Below are 18,502 nucleotides of genomic sequence, written 5' to 3'. Positions count from 1 at the left end.
GCCCACTGGGGTGAAGGTTTGGAGCACAGTGGGATGGAGGTTTAGAACACAGTGGGATGGAGGTTTAGAACACAGTGGGATGGAGGTTTAGAGCACAGTGGGATGGAGGTTTACAACACAGTGGGATGGAGGTTTAGAGCACAGTGGGATGGAGGTTTAGAACACAGTGGGATGGAGGTTTGAACACAGTGGATAGAGGTTTGGAGCACACTGGGGTGAAGGTTTGGAGCACAGTGGGATGGAGGTTTAGAACACAGTGGATAGAGGTTTGGAGATCACTGGGGTGAAGGTTTGGAGCACAGTGGGATGGAGGTTTAGAACACAGTGGGATGGAGGTTTAGAACACAGTGGGATGGAGGTTTAGAGCACAGTGGGATGGAGGTTTACAACACAGTGGGATGGAGGTTTAGAGCACAGTGGGATGGAGGTTTAGAACACAGTGGGATGGAGGTTTGAACACAGTGGATAGAGGTTTGGAGCACACTGGGGTGAAGGTTTGGAGCACAGTGGGATGGAGGTTTAGAACACAGTGGGATGGAGGTTTAGAGCACAGTGGGATGGAGTTTTAGAACACAGTGGGATGGAGGTTTAGAACACAGTTGGATGGAGGTTTAGAACACAGTGAGATGGAGGTTGAGAGCACAGTGGGATAGAAGTTTAGAACACAGTGGGATGGAGGTTTAGAACACACTGGGATGGAGGTTTAGAGCACAGTGGGATGTAGGTTTAGTACACAGTGGGATGTAGGTTTGGAACACAGTGGGATGGAGGTTTGGAACACAGTGGGATGGCGGTTTAGGTCACAGTGGGATGGAGGTTTAGGTCACAGTGGGATGGAGGTTTATAACACATTGGGATGGAGGTTTGGAACACAGTGGGATGGAGGTTTAGAACACAGTGGGATGGAGGTTTAGAACACAGTGGGATAGAGGTTTAGAACACAGTGAGATGGAGGTTTAGAACACAGTGGGATGGAGGTTTAGAACACAGTGGGATGGAGGTTTAGAACACAGTGGGATGGAGGTTTAGAACACAGTGGGATGGAGGTTTAGAACACAGTGGGATGTAGGTTTAGAACACACTGGGATGGAGGTTTAGAGCACAGTGGGATGGAGGTTTAGAACACAGTGAGATGGAGGTTTAGAACACACTGGGATGGAGGTTTAGAACACAGTGGGATAGAGGTTTAGAACACAGTGGGATGGAGGTTTAGAACACAGTGGGATGGAGGTTTAGAACACAGTGGGATGGAGGTTTAGAACACAGTGGGATGGAGGTTTAGAACACAGTGGGATGTAGGTTTAGAACACAGTGGGATGGAGGTTTAGAACACAGTGGGATGGAGGTTTAGAACACAGTGGGATGTAGGTTTGGAACACAGTGGGATGGAGGTTTAGAACACAGTGGGATGGAGGTTTAGAACACAGTGGGATGGAGGTTTAGAACACAGTGGGATGGAGGTTTAGAACACACTGGGATGGAGGTTTAGAGCACAGTGGGATGGAGGTTTGGAACACAGTGGGATGGAGGTTTAGAACACAGTGGGATGGAGGTTTAGAACACACTGGGATGGAGGTTTAGAGCACAGTGGGATGTAGGTTTAGTACACAGTGGGATGTAGGTTTGGAACACAGTGGGATGGAGGTTTGGAACACAGTGGGATGGAGGTTTAGGTCACAGTGGGATGGAGGTTTAGAACACATTGGGATGGAGGTTTGGAACCCAGTGGGATGGAGGTTTAGGTCACAGTGGGATGGAGGTTTAGAACACAGTGGGATGGAGGTTTGGAACACAGTGGGATGGAGGTTTAGAACACAGTGGGATGGAGGTTTAGGACACAGTGGGATGGAGGTTTAGAACACAGTGGGATGGAGGTTTAGAACACAGTGGGATGCAGGTTTAGGACACAGTAGGATGGAGTTTCAGAGCACAGTGGGATGGAGGTTTAGAACACAGTGGGTTTGAGGTTTAGAACACAGTGGGGTGGAAGTTTAGAGCACAGTGGGATGGAGGTTTCAAGCACAGTGCGATGGAGGTTTGGAACACAGTGGGATTGAGGTTTAGAACACAGTGGGATGGAGGTTTCGAGCACAGTGGGATGGAGGTTTAGAACACAGTGGGATGGATGTTTCGAGCACAGTGGGATGGAGGTTTAGAGCACAGTGTGATGGAGGTTTAGGTCACAGTGGGATAGAGGTTTAGAACACAGTGGGATAGAGGTTTAGAACACAGTGGGATGGAGGTTTAGAACACACTGGGATGGAGGTTTGGAACACAGTGGGATGGAGGTTTGGAACACAGTGGGATGTAGGTTTAGAACACAGTGGGATGGAGGTTTAGTACACAGTGGGATGTAGGTTTGGAACACATTGGGATGGAGGTTTGGAACACAGTGGGATGGAGGTTTGGAACACAGTGGGATGGAGGTTTGGAACACAGTGGGATGGAGGTTTAGTACACAGTGGGATGTAGGTTTGGAACACAGTGGGATGGAGGTTTGGAACACAGTGGGATTGTAGTTTAGAGCACAGTGGGATGGAGGTTTAGAACACAGTGGGATGGATGTTTCAAAGTCAGTGGGATGGAGGTTTGGAACACAGTGGGATGTACGTTTGGAACACAGTGGGATGGAGGTTTAGAACACAGTGGAATGGCGGATTAGAGCACAGTGGGATGTAGGTTTAGTGCACAGTGGGATGGAAGTTTAGAGCACAGTGGGATGGAGGTTTAGAACACAGTGGAATGGCGGATTAGAGCACAGTGGGATGTAGGTTTGGAACACAATGGGATGGAAGTTTAGAGCACAGTGGGATGGAGGTTTCGAGCACAGTGGGATGGAGGTTTGGAACACAGTGGGATGGAGGTTTAGAACACAGTGGGATGGAGGTTTCGAGCACAGTGGGATGGAGGTTTAGAACACAGTGGGATGGATGTTTCGAGCACAGTGGGATGGAGGTTTAGAGCACAGTGGGATGGAGGTTTAGGTCACAGTGGGATGGAGGTTTAGAAAACAGTGGGATGGAGGTTTGGATCTCAGTGGGATAGAGGTTTAGAACACAGTGGGATGGAGGTTTAGAACACAGTGGGATAGAGGTTTAGAACACAGTGGGATGTAGGTTTAGTACACAGTGGGATGTAGGTTTGGAACGCAGTGGGATGGAGGTTTAGAACACAGTGGGATGGAGGTTTAGAACACACTGGGATGGAGGTTTAGAGCACAGTGGGATGTCGGTTTAGTACACAGTGGGATGTAGGTTTGGAACACAGTGGGATGGAGGTTTGGAACACAGTGGGATGGAGGTTTAGGTCACAGTGGGATGGAGGTTTGGAACACATTGGGATGGAGGTTTGGAACACAGTGGGATGGAGGTTTAGGTCACAGTGGGATGGAGGTTTAGAACACAGTGGGATGGAGGTTTAGAACACAGTGGAATGGAGGTTTCGGACACAGTGGGATGGAGGTTTAGAACACAGTGGGATGGAGGTTTAGAACACAGTGGAATGGAGGTTTCGGACACAGTGGGATGGAGGTTTAGAACACAGTGGGATGGAGTTTTAGAACACAGTGGGATGGATGTTTAGGACACAGTGGGATGGAGGTTTAGAACACAGTGGGATGGAGGTTTAGTACACAGTGGGATGTAGGTTTGGAACGCAGTGGGATGGAGGTTTAGAACACAGTGGGATGGAGGTTTAGAACACACTGGGATGGAGGTTTAGAGCACAGTGGGATGTCGGTTTAGTACACAGTGGGATGTAGGTTTGGAACACAGTGGGATGGAGGTTTGGAACACAGTGGGATGGAGGTTTAGGTCACAGTGGGATGGAGGTTTGGAACACATTGGGATGGAGGTTTGGAACACAGTGGGATGGAGGTTTAGGTCACAGTGGGATGGAGGTTTAGAACACAGTGGGATGGAGGTTTAGAACACAGTGGAATGGAGGTTTCGGACACAGTGGGATGGAGGTTTAGAACACAGTGGGATGGAGTTTCAGAGCACAGTGGGATGGAGGTTTAGAACACAGTGGGTTTGAGGTTTAGAACACAGTGGGCTGGAAGTTTAGAGCACAGTGGGATGGAGGTTTCGAGCACAGTGGGATGGAGGTTTAGAACACAGTGGGATTGAGGTTTAGAACACAGTGGGATGGAGGTTTCGAGCACAGTGGGATGGAGGTTTAGAACACAGTGGGATGGATGTTTCGAGCACAGTGGGATGGAGGTTTAGAGCACAGTGGGATGGAGGTTTAGAACACAGTGGGATGGAGGTTTGGAACTCAGTGGGATGGAGGTTTAGAACACAGTGGGATAGAGGTTTAGAACACAGTGGGATGGAGGTTTAGAACACACTGGGATGGAGGTTTGGAACACAGTGGGATGGAGGTTTAGGTCACAGTGGGATGGAGGTTTAGAACACAGTGGGATGGAGGTTTAGAACACAGTGGGATGGAGGTTTAGAACACAGTGGGATGGAGGTTTAGAACACAGTGGATAGAGGTTTGGAGCCCACTGGGGTGAAGGTTTGGAGCACAGTGGGATGGAGGTTTAGAACACAGTGGATAGAGGTTTGGAGATCACTGGGGTGAAGGTTTGGAGCACAGTGGGATGGAGGTTTAGAACACAGTGGGATGGAGGTTTAGAACACAGTGGGATGGAGGTTTAGAGCACAGTGGGATGGAGGTTTACAACACAGTGGGATGGAGGTTTAGAGCACAGTGGGATGGAGGTTTACAACACAGTGGGATGGAGGTTTAGAGCACAGTGGGATGGAGGTTTAGAACACAGTGGGATGGAGGTTTAGAACACAGTGGGATGGAGGTTTAGAACACACTGGGATGGAGGTTTAGAACACAGTGGGATGTAGGTTTGGAACACAGTGGGATGGAGGTTTAGAACACAGTGGGATTGAGGTTTGGAACACAGTGGGATGGAGGTTTGGAGCACTGTGGGATTGAGGTTTATAGCACAGTGGGATGGAGGTTTAGAACACAGTGGGTTGGAGGTTTCGAGCACAGTGGGATGGAGGTTTGGAACACAGTGGGATGGAGGTTTGGAACACAGTGGGATGGAGGTTTAGAACACAGTGGGATGGAGGTTTGGAACACAGTGGGATGTACGTTTGGAACACAGTGGGATGGAGGTTTAGAACACAGTGGAATGGCGGATTAGAGCACAGTGGGATGTAGGTTTAGTGCACAGTGGGATGTAGGTTTGGAACACAGTCGGATGGAGGTTTGGAACACAGTGGGATTGAAGTTTAGAGCACAGTGGGATGGAGGTTTCGAGCACAGTGGGATGGAGGTTTGGAACACAGTGGGATGGAGGTTTAGAACACAGTGGGATGGAGGTTTCGAGCACAGTGGGATGGAGGTTTAGAACACAGTGGGATGGAAGTTTGGAACACAGTGGGATGGAGGTTTAGGTCACAGTGGGATGGAGGTTTAGAAAACAGTGGGATGGAGGTTTGGAACTCAGTGGGATGGAGGTTTGGAACACAGTGGGATGGAGGTTTAGAACACAGTGGGATAGAGGTTTAGAACACAGTGGGATAGAGGTTTAGAACACAGTGGGATGGAGGTTTAGAACACAGTGGGAAAGAGGTTTAGAACATACTGGGATGGAGGTTTAGAACACAGTGGGATGTAGGTTTGGAACACAGTGGGATGGAGGTTTAGAACACAGTGGGATAGAGGTTTAGAACACAGTGGGATAGAGGTTTAGAACACAGTGGGATGGAGGTTTGGAACACAGTGGGATGGAGGTTTAGAACACAGTGGGATAGAGGTTTAGAACACAGTGGGATGGAGGTTTAGAACACAGTGGGATGGAGGTTTAGAACACAGTGGGAAAGAGGTTTAGAACACAGTGGGATGGAGGTTTAGAACACAGTGGGATAGAGGTTTAGAACACAGTGGGATAGAGGTTTAGAACACAGTGGGATGGAGGTTTGGAACACAGTGGGATGGAGGTTTAGAACACAGTGGGATAGAGGTTTAGAACACAGTGGGATGGAGGTTTAGAACACAGTGGGATGGAGGTTTAGAACACAGTGGGAAAGAGGTTTAGAACACAGTGGGATGGAGGTTTAGAACACAGTGGGATGGAGGTTTAGAACACAGTGGGATGGAGGTTTAGAACACACTGGGATGGAGGTTTAGAACACAGTGGGATGTAGGTTTGGAACACAGTGGGATGGAGGTTTAGAACACAGTGGGATGGAGGTTTAGAACACAGTGGGATGGAGGTTTAGAACACAGTGGGATGGAGGTTTAGAACACACTGGGATGGAGGTTTAGAACACAGTGGGATGTAGGTTTGGAACACAGTGGGATGGAGGTTTAGAACACAGTGGGATGGAGGTTTAGAACACACTGGGATGGAGGTTTAGAGCACAGTGGGATGGAGGTTTGGAACACAGTGGGATGGAGGTTTAGAACACAGTGGGATGGAGGTTTAGAACACACTGGGATGGAGGTTTAGAGCACAGTGGGATGTAGGTTTAGTACACAGTGGGATGTAGGTTTGGAACACAGTGGGATGGAGGTTTGGAACACAGTGGGATGGAGGTTTAGGTCACAGTGGGATGGAGGTTTAGAACACATTGGGATGGAGGTTTGGAACACAGTGGGATGGAGGTTTAGGTCACAGTGGGATGGAGGTTTAGAACACAGTGGGATGGAGGTTTGGAACACAGTGGGATGGAGGTTTAGAACACAGTGGGATGGAGGTTTAGGACACAGTGGGATGGAGGTTTAGAACACAGTGCGATGGAGGTTTAGAACACAGTGGGATGCAGGTTTAGGACACAGTAGGATGGAGTTTCAGAGCACAGTGGGATGGAGGTTTAGAACACAGTGGGTTTGAGGTTTAGAACACAGTGGGGTGGAAGTTTAGAGCACAGTGGGATGGAGGTTTCAAGCACAGTGCGATGGAGGTTTGGAACACAGTGGGATTGAGGTTTAGAACACAGTGGGATGGAGGTTTCGAGCACAGTGGGATGGAGGTTTAGAACACAGTGGGATGGATGCTTCGAGCACAGTGGGATGGAGGTTTAGAGCACAGTGGGATGGAGGTTTAGGTCACAGTGGGATGGAGGTTTAGAACACAGTGGGATGGAGGTTTAGAACACAGTGGGATGGAGGTTTGGAACTCAGTGGGATAGAGGTTTAGAACACAGTGGGATGGAGGTTTAGAACACACTGGGATGGAGGTTTGGAACACAGTGGGATGGAGGTTTGGAACACAGTGGGATGGAGGTTTAGAACACAGTGGGATGGAGGTTTAGTACACAGTGGGATGTAGGTTTGGAACACATTGGGATGGAGGTTTGGAACACAGTGGGATGGAGGTTTGGAACACAGTGGGATGGAGGTTTGGAACACAGTGGGATGGAGGTTTAGTACACAGTGGGATGTAGGTTTGGAACACAGTGGGATGGAGGTTTGGAACACAGTGGGATTGTAGTTTAGAGCACAGTGGGATGGAGGTTTAGAACACAGTGGGATGGATGTTTCAAAGTCAGTGGGATGGAGGTTTGGAACACAGTGGGATGTACGTTTGGAACACAGTGGGATGGAGGTTTAGAACACAGTGGAATGGTGGATTAGAGCACAGTGGGATGTAGGTTTAGTGCACAGTGGGATGTAGGTTTGGAACACAATGGGATGGAAGTTTAGAGCACAGTGGGATGGAGGTTTCGAGCACAGTGGGATGGAGGTTTGGAACACAGTGGGATGGAGGTTTAGAACACAGTGGGATGGAGGTTTCGAGCACAGTGGGATGGAGGTTTAGAACACAGTGGGATGGATGTTTCGAGCACAGTGGGATGGAGGTTTAGAGCACAGTGGGATGGAGGTTTAGGTCACAGTGGGATGGAGGTTTAGAAAACAGTGGGATGGAGGTTTGGATCTCAGTGGGATAGAGGTTTAGAACACAGTGGGATGGAGGTTTAGAACACAGTGGGATAGAGGTTTAGAACACAGTGGGATGTAGGTTTAGAGCACAGTGGGATGTAGGTTTGGAACGCAGTGGGATGGAGGTTTGGAACACAGTGGGATGGAGGTTTAGAACACACTGGGATGGAGGTTTAGAGCACAGTGGGATGGAGGTTTGGAACACAGTGGGATGGAGGTTTAGAACACACTGGCATGGAGGTTTAGAACACACTGGGATGGAGGTTTAGAGCACAGTGGGATGTCGGTTTAGTACACAGTGGGATGGAGGTTTGGAACACAGTGGGATGGAGGTTTGGAACACAGTGGGATGGAGGTTTAGGTCACAGTGGGATGGAGGTTTGGAACACATTGGGATGGAGGTTTGGAACACAGTGGGATGGAGATTTAGGTCACAGTGGGATGGAGGTTTAGAACACAGTGGGATGGAGGTTTAGAACACAGTGGGATGGAGGTTTCGGACACAGTGGGATGGAGGTTTAGAACACAGTGGGATGGAGGTTTAGAACACAGTGGGTTTGAGGTTTAGAACACAGTGGGCTGGAAGTTTAGAGCACAGTGGGATGGAGGTTTCGAGCACAGTGGGATGGAGGTTTAGAACACAGTGGGATTGAGGTTTAGAACACAGTGGGATGGAGGTTTCGAGCACAGTGGGATGGAGGTTTAGAACACAGTGGGATGGATGTTTCGAGCACAGTGGGATGGAGGTTTAGAACACAGTGGGATGGAGGTTTGGAACTCAGTGGGATGGAGGTTTAGAACACAGTGGGATGGAGGTTTAGAACACAGTGGGATGGAGGTTTGGAACTCAGTGGGATGGAGGTTTAGAACACAGTGGGATGGAGGTTTAGAACACAGTGGGATGGAGGTTTAGAACACACTGGGATGGAGGTTTGGAACACAGTGGGATGGAGGTTTAGAACACAGTGGGATGGAGGTTTAGAACACAGTGGGATGGAGGTTTAGAACACAGTGGGATGGAGGTTTAGAACACAGTGGGATGGAGGTTTAGAACACAGTGGATAGAGGTTTGGAGCCCACTGGGGTGAAGGTTTGGAGCACAGTGGGATGGAGGTTTAGAACACAGTGGGATGGAGGTTTAGAACACAGTGGGATGGAGGTTTAGAGCACAGTGGGATGGAGGTTTACAACACAGTGGGATGGAGGTTTAGAGCACAGTGGGATGGAGGTTTAGAACACAGTGGGATGGAGGTTTGAACACAGTGGATAGAGGTTTGGAGCACACTGGGGTGAAGGTTTGGAGCACAGTGGGATGGAGGTTTAGAACACAGTGGATAGAGGTTTGGAGATCACTGGGGTGAAGGTTTGGAGCACAGCGGGATGGAGGTTTAGAACACAGTGGGATGGAGGTTTAGAACACAGTGGGATGGAGGTTTAGAGCACAGTGGGATGGAGGTTTACAACACAGTGGGATGGAGGTTTAGAGCACAGTGGGATGGAGGTTTGGAACACAGTGGGATGGAGGTTTGAACACAGTGGATAGAGGTTTTGAGCACACTGGGGTGAAGGTTTGGAGCACAGTGGGATGGAGGTTTAGAACACAGTGGGATGGAGGTTTAGAGCACAGTGGGATGGAGTTTTAGAACACAGTGGGATGGAGGTTTAGAACACAGTTGGATGGAGGTTTAGAACACAGTGAGATGGAGGTTGAGAGCACAGTGGGATAGAGGTTTAGAACACAGTGGGATGGAGGTTTAGAACACAGTGGGATGGAGGTTTAGAACACAGTTGGATGGAGGTTTAGAACACAGTGAGATGGAGGTTGAGAGCACAGTGGGATAGAGGTTTAGAACACAGTGGGATGGAGGTTTAGAACACAGTGGGATGTAGGTTTGGAACACAGTGGGATGGAGGTTTGGAACAGAGTGGGATGGAGGTTTAGAACACAGTGGGATGTAGTTTTGGAACACACTGGGATGGAGGTTTAGAGCACAGTGGGATGTAGGTTTAGTACACAGTGGGATGTAGGTTTGGAACACAGTGGGATGGAGGTTTGGAACACAGTGGGATGGCGGTTTAGGTCACAGTGGGATGGAGGTTTAGAACACATTGGGATGGAGGTTTGGAACACAGTGGGATGGAGGTTTAGAACACAGTGGGATGGAGGTTTAGAACACAGTGGGATAGAGGTTTAGAACACAGTGAGATGGAGGTTTAGAACACAGTGGGATGGAGGTTTAGAACACAGTGGGATGGAGGTTTAGAACACACTGGGATGGAGGTTTAGAACACAGTGGGATGTAGGTTTAGAACACAGTGGGATGGAGGTTTGGAACACAGTGGGATGGAGGTTTAGAACACAGTGGGATGGAGGTTTAGAACACAGTGGGATGGAGGTTTGGAACACAGTGGGATGGAGGTTTGGAACACAGTGGGATGGAGGTTTAGAACACAGTGGGATGGAGGTTTGGAACACAGTGGGATGGAGGTTTGGAACACAGTGGGATGGAGGTTTGGAACACAGTGGGATGGAGGTTTAGTACACAGTGGGATGTAGGTTTGGAACACAGTGGGATGGAGGTTTGGAACACAGTGGGATTGTAGTTTAGAGCACAGTGGGATGGAGGTTTAGAACACAGTGGGATGGATGTTTCAAAGTCAGTGGGATGGAGGTTTGGAACACAGTGGGATGTACGTTTGGAACACAGTGGGATGGAGGTTTCGAACACAGTGGAATGGCGGATTAGAGCACAGTGGGATGTAGGTTTAGTGCACAGTGGGATGTAGGTTTGGAACACAATGGGATGGAAGTTTAGAGCACAGTGGGATGGAGGTTTCGAGCACAGTGGGATGGAGGTTTGGAACACAGTGGGATGGAGGTTTAGAACACAGTGGGATGGAGGTTTCGAGCACAGTGGGATGGAGGTTTCGAACACAGTGGGATGGATGTTTCGAGCACAGTGGGATGGAGGTTTAGAGCACAGTGGGATGGAGGTTTAGGTCACAGTGGGATGGAGGTTTAGAAAACAGTGGGATGGAGGTTTGGATCTCAGTGGGATAGAGGTTTAGAACACAGTGGGATGGAGGTTTAGAACACAGTGGGAGAGAGGTTTAGAACACAGTGGGATGTAGGTTTAGTACACAGTGGGATGTAGGTTTGGAACGCAGTGGGATGGAGGTTTAGAACACAGTGGGATGGAGGTTTAGAACACACTGGGATGGAGGTTTAGAGCACAGTGGGATGGAGGTTTGGAACACAGTGGGATGGAGGTTTAGAACACACTGGCATGGAGGTTTAGAACACACTGGGATGGAGGTTTAGAGCACAGTGGGATGTCGGTTTAGTACACAGTGGGATGTAGGTTTGGAACACAGTGGGATGGAGGTTTGGAACACAGTGGGATGGAGGTTTAGGTCACAGTGGGATGGAGGTTTGGAACACATTGGGATGGAGGTTTGGAACACAGTGGGATGGAGGTTTAGGTCACAGTGGGATGGAGGTTTAGAACACAGTGGGATGGAGGTTTAGAACACAGTGGGATGGAGGTTTCGGACACAGTGGGATGGAGGTTTAGAACACAGTGGGATGGAGTTTTAGAACACAGTGGGATGGATGTTTAGGACACAGTAGGATGGAGTTTCAGAGCACAGTGGGATGGAGGTTTAGAACACAGTGGGTTTGAGGTTTAGAACACAGTGGGCTGGAAGTTTAGAGCACAGTGGGATGGAGGTTTCGAGCACAGTGGGATGGAGGTTTAGAACACAGTGGGATTGAGGTTTAGAACACAGTGGGATGGAGGTTTCGAGCACAGTGGGATGGAGGTTTAGAACACAGTGGGATGGATGTTTCGAGCACAGTGGGATGGAGGTTTAGAGCACAGTGGGATGGAGGTTTAGAACACAGTGGGATGGAGGTTTGGAACTCAGTGGGATGGAGGTTTAGAACACAGTGGGATGGAGGTTTAGAACACACTGGGATGGAGGTTTGGAACACAGTGGGATGGAGGTTTAGGTCACAGTGGGATGGAGGTTTAGAACACAGTGGGATGGAGGTTTAGAACACAGTGGGATGGAGGTTTAGAACACAGTGGGATGGAGGTTTAGAACACAGTGGATAGAGGTTTGGAGCCCACTGGGGTGAAGGTTTGGAGCACAGTGGGATGGAGGTTTAGAACACAGTGGATAGAGGTTTGGAGATCACTGGGGTGAAGGTTTGGAGCACAGTGGGATGGAGGTTTAGAACACAGTGGGATGGAGGTTTAGAACACAGTGGGATGGAGGTTTAGAGCACAGTGGGATGGAGGTTTACAACACAGTGGGATGGAGGTTTAGAGCACAGTGGGATGGAGGTTTAGAACACAGTGGATAGAGGTTTGGAGATCACTGGGGTGAAGGTTTGGAGCACAGTGGGATGGAGGTTTAGAACACAGTGGGATGGAGGTTTAGAACACAGTGGGATGGAGGTTTAGAGCACAGTGGGATGGAGGTTTACAACACAGTGGGATGGAGGTTTAGAGCACAGTGGGATGGAGGTTTACAACACAGTGGGATGGAGGTTTAGAGCACAGTGGGATGGAGGTTTAGAACACAGTGGGATGGAGGTTTAGAACACAGTGGGATGGAGGTTTAGAACACACTGGGATGGAGGTTTAGAACACAGTGGGATGTAGGTTTGGAACACAGTGGGATGGAGGTTTAGAACACAGAGGGATTGAGGTTTGGAACACAGTGGGATGGAGGTTTGGAGCACAGTGGGATTGAGGTTTATAGCACAGTGGGATGGAGGTTTAGAACACAGTGGGTTGGAGGTTTCGAGCACAGTGGGATGGAGGTTTGGAACACAGTGGGATGGAGGTTTAGAACACAGTGGGATGGAGGTTTGGAACACAGTGGGATGTACGTTTGGAACACAGTGGGATGGAGGTTTAGAACACAGTGGAATGGCGGATTAGAGCACAGTGGGATGTAGGTTTGGAACACAGTCGGATGGAGGTTTGGAACACAGTGGGATTGAAGTTTAGAGCACAGTGGGATGGAGGTTTCGAGCACAGTGGGATGGAGGTTTGGAACACAGTGGGATGGAGGTTTAGAACACAGTGGGATGGAGGTTTCGAGCACAGTGGGATGGAGGTTTAGAACACAGTGGGATGGATGTTTCGAGCACAGTGGGATGGAGGTTTAGGTCACAGTGGGATGGAGGTTTAGAAAACAGTGGGATGGAGGTTTGGAACTCAGTGGGATGGAGGTTTGGAACACAGTGGGATGGAGGTTTAGAACACAGTGGGATAGAGGTTTAGAACACAGTGGGATAGAGGTTTAGAACACAGTGGGAAAGAGGTTTAGAACACACTGGGATGGAGGTTTAGAACACAGTGGGATGTAGGTTTGGAACACAGTGGGATGGAGGTTTAGAACACAGTGGGATAGAGGTTTGGAACACAGTGGGATAGAGGTTTAGAACACAGTGGGATGGAGGTTTGGAACACAGTGGGATGGAGGTTTAGAACACAGTGGGATAGAGGTTTAGAACACAGTGGGATAGAGGTTTAGAACACAGTGGGATGGAGGTTTAGAACACAGTGGGAAAGAGGTTTAGAACACAGTGGGATGGAGGTTTAGAACACAGTGGGATAGAGGTTTAGAACACACTGGGATGGAGGTTTAGAACACAGTGGGATGGAGGTTTAGAACACACTGGGATGTAGGTTTAGTACACAGTGGGATGTAGGTTTGGAACACAGTGGGATGGAGGTTTGGAACACAGTGGGATGGAGGTTTAGAACACAGTGGGATGGAGGTTTAGAACACAGAGGGATGGAGGTTTAGAACACAGTGGGATGGAGGTTTAGAACACAGTGGGATGGAGGTTTAGAACACACTGGGATGGAGGTTTAGAACACAGTGGGATGTAGGTTTGGAACACAGTGGGATGGAGGTTTAGAACACAGTGGGATGGAGGTTTAGAACACAGTGGGATGGAGGTTTAGAACACAGTGGGATGGAGGTTTAGAACACACTGGGATGGAGGTTTAGAACACAGTGGGATGTAGGTTTGGAACACAGTGGGATGGAGGTTTAGAACACAGTGGGATGGAGGTTTAGAACACACTGGGATGGAGGTTTAGAGCACAGTGGGATGGAGGTTTGGAACACAGTGGGATGGAGGTTTAGAACACAGTGGGATGGAGGTTTAGAACACACTGGGATGGAGGTTTAGAGCACAGTGGGATGTAGGTTTAGTACACAGTGGGATGTAGGTTTGGAACACAGTGGGATGGAGGTTTGGAACACAGTGGGATGGAGGTTTAGGTCACAGTGGGATGGAGGTTTAGAACACATTGGGATGGAGGTTTGGAACACAGTGGGATGGAGGTTTAGGTCACAGTGGGATGGAGGTTTAGAACACAGTGGGATGGAGGTTTGGAACACAGTGGGATGGAGGTTTAGAACACAGTGGGATGGAGGTTTAGGACACAGTGGGATGGAGGTTTAGTACACAGTGGGATGGAGGTTTAGAACACAGTGGGATGCAGGTTTAGGACACAGTAGGATGGAGTTTCAGAGCACAGTGGGATGGAGGTTTAGAACACAGTGGGTTTGAGGTTTAGAACACAGTGGGGTGGAAGTTTAGAGCACAGTGGGATGGAGGTTTCAAGCACAGTGCGATGGAGGTTTGGAACACAGTGGGATTGAGGTTTAGAACACAGTGGGATGGAGGTTTCGAGCACAGTGGGATGGAGGTTTAGAACACAGTGGGATGGATGTTTCGAGCACAGTGGGATGGAGGTTTAGAGCACAGTGGGATGGAGGTTTAGGTCACAGTGGGATGGAGGTTTAGAACACAGTGGGATGGAGGTTTAGAACACAGTGGGATGGAGGTTTGGAACTCAGTGGGATAGAGGTTTAGAACACAGTGGGATGGAGGTTTAGAACACACTGGGATGGAGGTTTGGAACACAGTGGGATGGAGGTTTGGAACACAGTGGGATGGAGGTTTAGAACACAGTGGGATGGAAGTTTAGTACACAGTGGGATGTAGGTTTGGAACACATTGGGATGGAGGTTTGGAACACAGTGGGATGGAGTTTTGGAACACAGTGGGATGGAGGTTTGGAACACAGTGGGATGGAGGTTTAGTACACAGTGGGTTGTAGGTTTGGAACACAGTGGGATGGAGGTTTGGAACACAGTGGGATTGTAGTTTAGAGCACAGTGGGATGGAGGTTTAGAACACAGTGGGATGGATGTTTCAAAGTCAGTGGGATGGAGGTTTGGAACACAGTGGGATGTACGTTTGGAACACAGTGGGATGGAGGTTTAGAACACAGTGGAATGGTGGATTAGAGCACAGTGGGATGTAGGTTTAGTGCACAGTGGGATGTAGGTTTGGAACACAATGGGATGGAAGTTTAGAGCACAGTGGGATGGAGGTTTCGAGCACAGTGGGATGGAGGTTTGGAACACAGTGGGATGGAGGTTTAGAACACAGTGGGATGGAGGTTTCGAGCACAGTGGGATGGAGGTTTAGAACACAGTGGGATGGATGTTTCGAGCACAGTGGGATGGAGGTTTAGAGCACAGTGGGATGGAGGTTTAGGTCACAGTGGGATGGAGGTTTAGAAAACAGTGGGATGGAGGTTTGGATCTCAGTGGGATAGAGGTTTAGAACACAGTGGGATGGAGGTTTAGAACACAGTGGGATAGAGGTTTAGAACACAGTGGGATGTAGGTTTAGTACACAGTGGGATGTAGGTTTGGAACGCAGTGGGATGGAGGTTTAGAACACAGTGGGATGGAGGTTTAGAACACACTGGGATGGAGGTTTAGAGCACAGTGGGATGGAGGTTTGGAACACAGTGGGATGGAGGTTTAGAACACACTGGCATGGAGGTTTAGAACACACTGGGATGGAGGTTTAGAGCACAGTGGGATGTCGGTTTAGTACACAGTGGAATGTAGGTTTGGAACACAGTGGGATGGAGGTTTGGAACACAGTGGGATGGAGGTTTAGGTCACAGTGGGATGGAGGTTTGGAACACATTGGGATGGAGGTTTGGAACACAGTGGGATGGAGATTTAGGTCACAGTGGGATGGAGGTTTAGAACACAGTGGGATGGAGGTTTAGAACACAGTGGGATGGAGGTTTCGGACACAGTGGGATGGAGGTTTAGAACACAGTGGGATGGAGGTTTAGAACACAGTGGGTTTGAGGTTTAGAACACAGTGGGCTGGAAGTTTAGAGCACAGTGGGATGGAGGTTTCGAGCACAGTGGGATGGAGGTTTAGAACACAGTGGGATTGAGGTTTAGAACACAGTGGGATGGAGGTTTCGAGCACAGTGGGATGGAGGTTTAGAACACCGTGGGATGGATGTTTCGAGCACAGTGGGATGGAGGTTTAGAGCACAATGGGATGGAGGTTTAGAACACAGTGGGATGGAGGTTTGGAACTCAGTGGGATGGAGGTTTAGAACACAGTGGGATGGAGGTTTAGAACACAGTGGGATGGAGGTTTAGAACACACTGGGATGGAGGTTTGGAACACAGTGGGATGGAGGTTTAGAACACAGTGGGATGGAGGTTTAGAACACAGTGGGATGGAGGTTTAGAACACAGTGGGATGGAGGTTTAGAACACAGTGGGATGGAGGTTTAGAACACAGTGGATAGAGGTTTGGAGCCCACTGGGGTGAAGGTTTGGAGCACAGTGGGATGGAGGTTTAGAACACAGTGGGATGGAGGTTTAGAACACAGTGGGTTGGAGGTTTAGAGCACAGTGGGATGGAGGTTTACAACACAGTGGGATGGAGGTTTGAACACAGTGGATAGAGGTTTGGAGCACACTGGGGTGAAGGTTTGGAGCACAGTGGGATGGAGGTTTAGAACACAGTGGATAGAGGTTTGGAGATCACTGGGGTGAAGGTTTGGAGCACAGTGGGATGGAGGTTTAGAACACAGTGGGATGGAGGTTTAGAACACAGTGGGATGGAGGTTTAGAGCACAGTGGGATGGAGGTTTACAACACAGTGGGATGGAGGTTTAGAGCACAGTGGGATGGAGGTTTAGAACACAGTGGGATGGAGGTTTGAACACAGTGGATAGAGGTTTGGAGCACACTGGGGTGAAGGTTTGGAGCACAGTGGGATGGATGTTTAGAACACAGTGGGATGGAGGTTTAGAGCACAGTGGGATGGAGTTTTAGAACACAATGGGATGGAGGTTTAGAACACAGTTGGATGGAGGTTTAGAACACAGTGAGATGGAGGTTGAGAGCACAGTGGGATAGAGGTTTAGAACACAGTGGGATGGAGGTTTAGAACACAGTGGGATGGAGGTTTAGAACACAGTTGGATGGAGGTTTAGAACACAATGAGATGGAGGTTGAGAGCACAGTGGGATAGAGGTTTAGAACACAGTGGGATGGAGGTTTAGAACACACTGGGATGGAGGTTTAGAGCACAGTGGGATGTAGGTTTAGTACACAGTGGGATGTAGGTTTGGAACACAGTGGGATGGAGGTTTGGAACACAGTGGGATGGCGGTTTAGGTCACAGTGGGATGGAGGTTTAGAACACATTGGGATGGAGGTTTGGAACACAGTGGGATGGAGGTTTAGAACACAGTGGGATGGAGGTTTAGAACACAGTGGGATAGAGGTTTAGAACACAGTGAGATGGAGGTTTAGAACACAGTGGGATGGAGGTTTAGAACACAGTGGGATGGAGGTTTAGAACACACTGGGATGGAGGTTTAGAACACAGTGGGATGTAGGTTTGGAACACAGGGGGATGGAGGTTTAGAACACAGTGGGATGGAGGTTTAGAACACAGTGGGATGGAGGTTTAGAACACAGTGGGATGGAGGTTTAGAACACACTGGGATGGAGGTTTAGAACACAGTGGGATGTAGGTTTGGAACACAGTGGGATGGAGGTTTGGAACACAGTGGGATGGAGGTTTAGGTCACAGTGGGATGGAGGTTTGGAACACATTGGGATGGAGGTTTGGAACACAGTGGGATGGAGATTTAGGTCACAGTGGGATGGAGGTTTAGAACACAGTGGGATGGAGGTTTAGAACACAGTGGGATGGAGGTTTCGGACACAGTGGGATGGAGGTTTAGAACACAGTGGGATGGAGGTTTAGAACACAGTGGGTTTGAGGTTTAGAACACAGTGGGCTGGAAGTTTAGAGCACAGTGGGATGGAGGTTTCGAGCACAGTGGGATGGAGGTTTAGAACACAGTGGGATTGAGGTTTAGAACACAGTGGGATGGAGGTTTCGAGCACAGTGGGATGGAGGTTTAGAACACAGTGGGATGGATGTTTCGAGCACAGTGGGATGGAGGTTTAGAGCACAGTGGGATGGAGGTTTAGAACACAGTGGGATGGAGGTTTGGAACTCAGTGGGATGGAGGTTTAGAACACAGTGGGATGGAGGTTTAGAACACAGTGGGATGGAGGTTTAGAACACACTGGGATGGAGGTTTGGAACACAGTGGGATGGAGGTTTAGAACACAGTGGGATGGAGGTTTAGAACACAGTGGGATGGAGGTTTAGAACACAGTGGGATGGAGGTTTAGAACACAGTGG

Source organism: Chiloscyllium plagiosum, unplaced genomic scaffold (assembly GCF_037043375.1).
Source record: "Chiloscyllium plagiosum isolate Xiang-an unplaced genomic scaffold, Cpla_swu_hap1 HiC_scaffold_1, whole genome shotgun sequence".
NCBI classification, from domain to species: domain Eukaryota; kingdom Metazoa; phylum Chordata; class Chondrichthyes; order Orectolobiformes; family Hemiscylliidae; genus Chiloscyllium; species Chiloscyllium plagiosum.
Note: the sequence above shows the minus strand (reverse complement) of the source record.